Raw genomic sequence first — 8,641 nt, 5'->3', positions numbered from 1 at the left:
TAGGAGGGCGGGAGGGGCGCAGAGCAAACCGGGCAGCCTTCCCGACACAAGATGGCGCCCAAAGTCAAGCTAATAGCTTCCCAGCGTGTTAACAGCGTCGCTGAGGGAAGATAATGAACCCGAGCCTCGGCGAATTGGTCTCGCCTGGGTGGGGGGGGCGGGAATATAAAACAGTAGCTGTTTAAAATATTTACAGAGGTTAAGACAAATAAAAACGCATATAGTAATCAATCGTTTTTAAATCATCAAGAGTACACAGAGCAAACCTCCGGCTTCCGCCTCAGAGGGAAAACATTGACAATTACTGGCTGAGCGAGGGAACGCCTTTTAAATACCCTGGGACGGCGGGAGGGGCGCAGAGCAAACCGGGCAGCCTTCCCGACACAAGATGGCGCCCAAAGTCAAGCTGATAGCTTCCCAGCGCGTTAACAGCGTCGCTGAGGGAAGATAATGAACCCGAGCCTCGGCGAATTGGTCTCGCCTGGGTGGGGGGGCGGGAATATAAAACAGTAGCTGTTTAAAATATTTACAGAGGTTAAGACAAATAAAAACGCATATAGTAATCAATCGTTTTTAAATCATCAAGAGTACACAGAGCAAACCTCCGGCTTCCGCCTCAGAGGGAAAACATTGACAATTACTGGCTGAGCGAGGGAACGCCTTTTAAATACCCTGGGAGGGCGCGAGGGGCGCAGAGCAAACCGGGCAGCCTTCCCGACACAAGATGGCGCCCAAAGTCAAGCTGATAGCTTCCCAGCGCGTTAACAGCGTCGCTGAGGGAAGATAATGAACCCGAGCCTCGGCGAATTGGTCTCGCCTGGGTGGGGGGGCGGGAATATAAAACAGTAGCTGTTTAAAATATTTACAGAGGTTAAGACAAATAAAAACGCATATAGTAATCAATCGTTTTTAAATCATCAAGAGTACACAGAGCAAACCTCCGGCTTCCGCCTCAGAGGGAAAACATTGACAATTACTGGCTGAGCGAGGGAACGCCTTTTAAATACCCTGGGAGGGCGGGAGGGGCGCAGAGGAAACCGGGCAGCCTTCCCGACACAAGATGGCGCCCAAAGTCAAGCTGATAGCTTCCCAGCGCGTTAACAGCGTCGCTGAGGGAAGATAATGAACCCGAGCCTCGGCGAATTGGTCTCGCCTGGGTGGGGGGGCGGGAATATAAAACAGTAGCTGTTTAAAATATTTACAGAGGTTAAGACAAATAAAAACGCATATAGTAATCAATCGTTTTTAAATCATCAAGAGTACACAGAGCAAACCTCCGGCTTCCGCCTCAGAGGGAAAACATTGACAATTACTGGCTGAGCGAGGGAACGCCTTTTAAATACCCTGGGAGGGCGGGAGGGGCGCAGAGCAAACCGGGCAGCCTTCCCGACACAAGATGGCGCCCAAAGTCAAGCTGATAGCTTCCCAGCGCGTTAACAGCGTCGCTGAGGGAAGATAATGAACCCGAGCCTCGGCGAATTGGTCTCGCCTGGGTGGGGGGGCGGGAATATAAAACAGTAGCTGTTTAAAATATTTACAGAGGTTAAGACAAATAAAAACGCATATAGTAATCAATCGTTTTTAAATCATCAAGAGTACACGGAGCAAACCTCCGGCTTCCGCCTCAGAGGGAAAACATTGACAATTGTCATAACATAACACTGACTCATAAGGTCTATGAGATCTTGCACGAAGAACACAGAGCGATTTGTGGCTTTAGTCCAAACGTTATTGCCTTCAATATCTTTTTAGAAGATTAGGCAAATTTGTATAGTTCTTCATATATACACAATGATTTGAAGATGATTATTGTTGTAGGTAATGTTTTGTAAGGGTGGAATTGTTATCCACTTTCCAGAAGTTTATATGTCAACCTACCTTGAGGCTAACAGGCTATTAGACATCTCTCAGTCTGGCTTCAGACCTTTTCACAGTACGGAGACAGCCTTGCACGCGGTCACAGATCACATCAAATGCTCTCTTGGCACCAATGTCCCTACTATGCTGGTTTTGTTAGATTTGTAAGCAGCATTTGATAGTGTTTCATCCTCAACTTCTTGACAGACTACGGGAGATGGGGATCCAAGGAATGGCCCTCAAATGGTTAGAGATCCCAAATGGTCATCCTTGGCCCCTACAAGTCTAAAACTATGTTACTTGACTATGGAACACACCAGGGCTCCTCTCTGAGCCCTAAGCTCTTTAATATTTATATGGCCCCTATTGCTAAGCTCGTCAGAGGTTTAGGGTTTGAGATTATCTCATACGCTAACAACACGTAGCTGCTCTTCTCTTTTGAAACCAACCTGTCCAAATTAAAGCCTTATTCTGCTCTAGGATGAAGACCATAGCTACCTGGTACTTGGAAAACTGACCGCAGCTCAACCCTACGTAAACAGGAATCATGCTATTTGGACAAGCCCAACTTCTTTGGGTTCCTGATATGTGGCCAGTTGAGCTGGGCCTCTAGCCCTGTACCCAAATCGGTTGTAAAAAACCTTGGAGTTCACCTGGACCAATCCCTTTCTATGAAAAAGCACACTTCGGCCACCACTGGGCCTTGTTGAGAAGGGTTTTCCTCTCTTACCACTCTCTCCTCTAGGAAAACCTTGGTTCAATCCTTGGTAATCAGTCATCTTGATTGAGGCAACTCACTCTTGGCCTAAATCAATGAGGATTCACCCTCTAAAACTTCAGTTTGTCCAGAACACTGCCGCTCGTCTTGTATGTATATACTAGACAGGTTATACCTCGGCACTCTGATATTTTTCACTATCACCAATTAAGGTGCATTAGATATTATATTGCGAAAGATCTATTCTTGTCAAGTATATCTCAATTAGAAAAAACGCAAATTGTACTTAGAGGGACAACATATATGCAAGGAATTCCAAATCAAAAAGGAAGAGAACATCTAACAAATAAGTATTTGATCTTGTTTTTGTGTTTAATACCTTGGTACTAGACACTGTTGTATGATGGTAAATACAATGCTGGTATTCACATTTGTGACAGTACTATGTTTTCAAGAAGCACAAATTGTGTACATCAGAAACATTTTTTCAATAAAGACATTCATAACCCTTAGAACAATTTTGTTAAGACTTATTTTGGCACTACAAAAAAGGAGAAAAATGTTAAGTGGCCAGTTAAGGGTCCTTGTCCAAGGGCCCTCCAAATCGTGATGGTCACTAAAACAGCCGACACGTGTTTTGTTATTTTTTCTGTAACTTTTTCAAGCCTTTCTCTTAGCATAAGATGTAAGTTTTAGAGGGGAGAGGAGTTGGCCTAACGGCTAGGGTGCTCGACCTCGGACCTGGGGATCAACCGGAAAGGCGCTGCGAAGTATGCAAGATCCAGAAAGAGGAATGTAGTGGCCGAGAAAATCCCATCCGGTAATCTTAAAATCTGGTGCGCACGATTATCGGGTTCCGCCCTATTAGAATTTCTGTTCTTCCAAGTAGTAAAACAATTGGAATGAAATAGCAGCGGAGTCTCTCCGTCACTTATGTTGAACTAATTCACGTTTCATGTACCGAGAGAAATTCAGCCACTACGAGGATTATGATAGGTCCTTGAAATGAGGCACAGTAACAGTGTAGCGCGTCCGTGGGAAACTTTCGAAAAAAGGCAGCAGCGTCTTGTATGTAACCTGCTCGAAGGCTCGGCAACAGCCCCACTTTTGCAGTCTCTACACTGGTTACCAGTGAGGAATCATTTTTAAACTATGCTGTCTGACCTGCTGTGCTCTCCACGGTCACAATTACTCTTACCTAGCATCCAAGCTTCTGCCCTACACTCCTTTGAGACTTCTTAGATCACGCGATAAAGCCTTGCTCAAAGTCCCTAGGTTTAAGAAGGCCAGAGCAGGCTGCATATCCTTCTCTTTCCTTGCCCCTCATCTCTGGAATAATCTGCCTATGCAATTATATCTCAGTGAAAATCATCTCCTTTGTAGGAAGGCACTTAAGACCCACCTATTTTAGGTTCATTTTCAGCCTGCGTCGAGATACCCCTATGGGGGTGATTCGAGCACGTAATAAATTAAAGAAACATCCAGGAATGTGGTGATGGCAAGGTTCCAGCTTGAGCAGTTAGCCATTTGCTATTGCGATGAATAAACTCTATAAGACAGTTACCTCGAAGTGTGTCTCTTCTTTGTGGATTCATCATAACACTGCCAACAAGTTGCCTTGCAGGAGCAGGCATTCCAGATAACCAACATCTCTGTGTACCTTGAACCAGTGATCATTTTAGGAAATCAAGCAGCCGTTCAGTTGTGGATTTTACTACATGTACTTTGCATCAAGATTGGATCAGGAGGTGACTTTTCGAATAAGAGGACTGTGCTGGAGGAAAGGACTATAACACTGTGCAAGTACTGTCGGTTGTACAGGCACAACAACAAAGCTCGAGAGGGAGAATGTTGATGCCTGCATCCGCTTGCATTATTGATTAAGCAGGTGTGACTCTGCAGCTCATGAAGAAGGAATTTGGATGCGCCCTCAATTTCATTATCGATAGTGTGTGTTACGCGCACACACATCATGTCATGGGTCAGTAGTGCTTAATTTGAGCAGGTGCTCTGCACCGGCACCTAAGCCTCAGCACCGATGCTTATAGCACCAGTTAAGTACACACTCATTTGGAAGGCAGCCTGATTTTCCACAGAATCACAGGATGTTGAGCCACTCTGAGACTCAACAACGGTTCCCCAGCTCCGAAATCGGCAGCTCTAGCCATTAGGCAAAGTCCTCTCCAGAATAATAAGTGCTGGGGCTCTAGTTCGGAGGCAGTTTACACCAGCACATTTCTCCTGTTAGCGCTGCCTCCTGAGGAGAGCCCCGGCACTTTTTATTTTACAAATTAACCAACTGGGTGACACATCCTGCCATTTTGGAATGGGAATCTTTTCAACGCATGTACGAACATCATATTGATGTGCAGCATCTAAATCACACTGCATTGTTTTGAGCTAATGCAAAAATTATGCATGACACTGAACTTTGCTACAGCCTTCTCCGTTCATGGCCCAAATTTGGAAGTAAAATAGTAAATACAAAAGTAACCCATATCTTGACTAGCCCCAGTCAAGTTAGTATAAATATGTAACCCACAGAAACCCGTGTTATGGGATGTACTGTCCACAGGCCCACTATATACGTGGTGCTAACATTTATGTCAATTTTGTCAAATGTGTTTGTACATTTCACCCAACTCCTTTAAAGAAATGTTTCAGAAAAATGCTCAAAGAATGAACTAATGCATGTTAATAATCACATTGCATAATAATTGTAAAATAGTAACACCAGAGCTAAACACAATAACAAAAATCAATTCTTGGTTTTCCTTCTTCAAAAGGCTTTAATTCTTCTTTTTTCATCACTTTCGTTCGTACGAAAACTTCATACAAAACTCCAAATGCCAACCCATGAAGACATATCCCAATGCATTTCGGCATGCACCTTCATCAGGGGAATGCTCTACAAATAACATGAAAGTCTGTCACTGTGTGTAAGATATATTCAAATCGTTAACACATTCTGATAAGTTTAATCAATTGTACATAATTAAAAACTAAAAATTGTCTGACAGAAACCAGAGAATAACCATCTAGGTTCTCAAATGTTGTGTACCTTAGATTGTCATGCTCGCAAAAATTCAAATCTAACTAAATAACACCAAAAGTGCCAAAACAGAAGACAGCAAAACTGAGACCAAAACATACACTGGCAGTGCCCAAAAAAACATTCACCAAAAGCCGTGTGATTTCCAAAAAGTTACCAATCATGCTTCTACCTTATTCATGCTCCTCCCTTCACTGGCTCAAAGCCAAAAGAATAAGCGTTGTATGTGAGCACTGTTGTCGCCCTTCTCTAAAGCTTCTGCAAAAGGAACAATATCACTTGTAAAGCCCAAAGTTGTGGTCTCTATTATTGCGCTAGACTAGTCCAGGTAATGACTTATAGCCACTCACCTGTCTGTGGTGATATTCCAGTTCTAATGTCCCACAGCGCTACTTCCACTTTCTCTCTCTGCCTTGTCTGTAATACACAATAATAATGGTGCCACATGAGCTTTCAATTCGAACTCTCACTTGTGCTTACTAAATGTCTTCTGCCTCATAAAAGCACCCAATTCTTACCTATTTCGCCGTAACGAAATTCACTTAAACAGCCCTGCACTCGTGTTCTTATCAAAAAGTCTCCAAAACGCTATCCTCGTAACTCCGAAACCTCTCGGTGTGCCTGTACTTGGCGTCTGACGTCATGTGTGATGTGGACATAGAAGTTCGGTGTTACGAGGATAGCGTTTTGGAGACTTTTTGATAAGAACACGAGTGCATTACAGACAAGGCAGAGAGAGAAAGTGGAAGTAGCGCTGTGGGACATTAGAACTGGAATATCACCACAGACAGGTGAGTGGCTATAAGTCATTACCTGGACTAGTCTAGCGAAATAATAGAGAGCACAACTTTGGGCTTTACAAGTGATATTGTTCCTTTTGCAGAAGCTTTAGAGAAGGGCGACAACAGTGCTCATATACAACGCTTATTCGTTTGGCTTTGAGCCAGTGAAGGTAGGAGCATGAATAAGGTAGAAGCATGATTGGTAACTTTTTGGAAATCACACGGCTTTTGGTGAATGTTTTTTTGGGCTCTGCCAGTGTATGTTTTGGTCTCGGTTTTGCTGTCTTCTGTTTTGGCACTTTTGGTGTTATTTAGTTAGATTTGAATTTTTGCGAGATTATTTACCTACATCTTATTTACCGATTCATAAATACCGAATCGGTAAAATTCGGTATTTATGAATCGGTAAATAAGATTTACCTACATCTAGCCCTAGGTGTTATTTTGCACAAACTTGGTGTGGAAGACCATTAGATTTATGACACTTTGGAGACAATACCGTTAGGGAATTGTGACGGTGAACTTAACATTTTTGCATGTTTTTATTGAGGTTAGAGAACTATTTTGATGGTAAAATAAATGTGCTCTTGGAGCATTATAGAGTTTTGGGAACTGCGTAGTGTGTTTAAGAACACTAGCACGTACATGTGACTTTTGTCTGCTAACTTATTCCCTGCTCAAGGATCAATCAGTAATGTGTACAAATAACACCAGTGTTCAAGAACAGCTGTTAGCAAAAAAAAATCCTGGTCCCAGGGAGGTAATTGCAGTTGTTGAGAGTGTGGAGGGTTCAAATTCTTGGGTATGAGACATGCGTGATGGGTCTACATCTGTGAATGGTGATCTCACTGCTGAAGTAATTAATGAGAATAGTGTGTGTGTCTTTGTGTGTGTTCAGGTGTGTATATTTTCAGAAAGTTAACATGGAATAAAGATTACCTAATAGCAATAGAGAGGCTAAAGATACCAAGTTCAAATGCTACTGGTGTGGTAATCTGGGTCATTCCTCAAATAGTGTTAACTGTAATACCAGGAATACCACCTGCAGGAAATGTGGTAAGAAAGGTCACTATGCTCAAGTTTATTAGGGTCATAAAGGCCTGTGATGATATTTTGGTACTGAAGATTTGAACCAGATGGTCTTAAATATAAAACTTAGTATGAGTGAAGTGGATATTAGTCCTAGTACCCTGCCTGACTGTCACATCAAACTAGATGGTAAGAAAATTATGGTTTTGGCTGAACCAGGTTCAACTTATAAAGTAGTGGGGGGGGGACAACAATTGGGAAAAATAATTTGGCAGTGAACGAATTTCTTCACTTCGTCCTGATATGAATCCAGTGAGTTATAGAGGTCCAAGGTTTTTGTTCTGGGTTATACCATCATGGGAATTGAATGTGGTCCATGGGGCCAGGTGGAGAGATAACTTGTTGAGGTGGCATCACAAATGTAACATGGGTATCACAATGAACCTCAGTACACCACAGCAGGATATGTCTGTCTGGAGCCCATGAACATGTTGAAATTTGTTTGCAGTTTCCCAACGTTTTTTAAAGAATTTCAAACACAAAATTATTTTAAAAACTAATGCTGTGCCAAGTGTACACAGGGTTAGGAAGGTTCCTAGCCACATGCTAGAGCTATTAAGGAAGCAGATTTACAGACTGAAGGAATAATTGAAAAGATCTAATACCCAGAATGGCTTGCCCATGTTGTTTTGGCAGCCAAGAATAGGGCAAACAACAAGGATGTGTATTGACCTCAATCAATCCATCAATCAGTTTCTTGTAAGGCACTACTTAGGGTCTGTTAGGGTCTCAAGACGCACTGAGAAGGGATGTCTGCGGTTCAGTTGAAAAGCCAGGTCTTGAGGTCCTTCCTGAATTGTGGCAGTGATGGTAATTACCTGAGATGCAGAGGCAGGGAGATTTAAACAAATGCATACAGGGCTGACCGTCAACCCATTCCCACTATTTCTGAGGCACTGGCTGTACTTGCTGGTGCGAGTTTGTTTAGTTTTATGGACCTCCCTTTTCATTTACCATTAAGTGGAATTACATGATGAGTCTAAACATCTGACATCTTTTGTTACGCCATTGGGTGCTTACTGTTTTGTCAGAGTGCTGTTGAGTTGGCATCAGCAGCATGGTGTTTCCAAATTATAATGAAAAAGGTGCTGTAGGGAGATCTGCATGTCCTCTTCTTTCAAGATGAAATTTTGAATTATGGGA

The sequence above is a fragment of the Lissotriton helveticus genome, chromosome 7, assembly GCF_964261635.1.
Source record: "Lissotriton helveticus chromosome 7, aLisHel1.1, whole genome shotgun sequence".
NCBI lineage: Eukaryota > Metazoa > Chordata > Amphibia > Caudata > Salamandridae > Lissotriton > Lissotriton helveticus.
Note: the sequence above shows the minus strand (reverse complement) of the source record.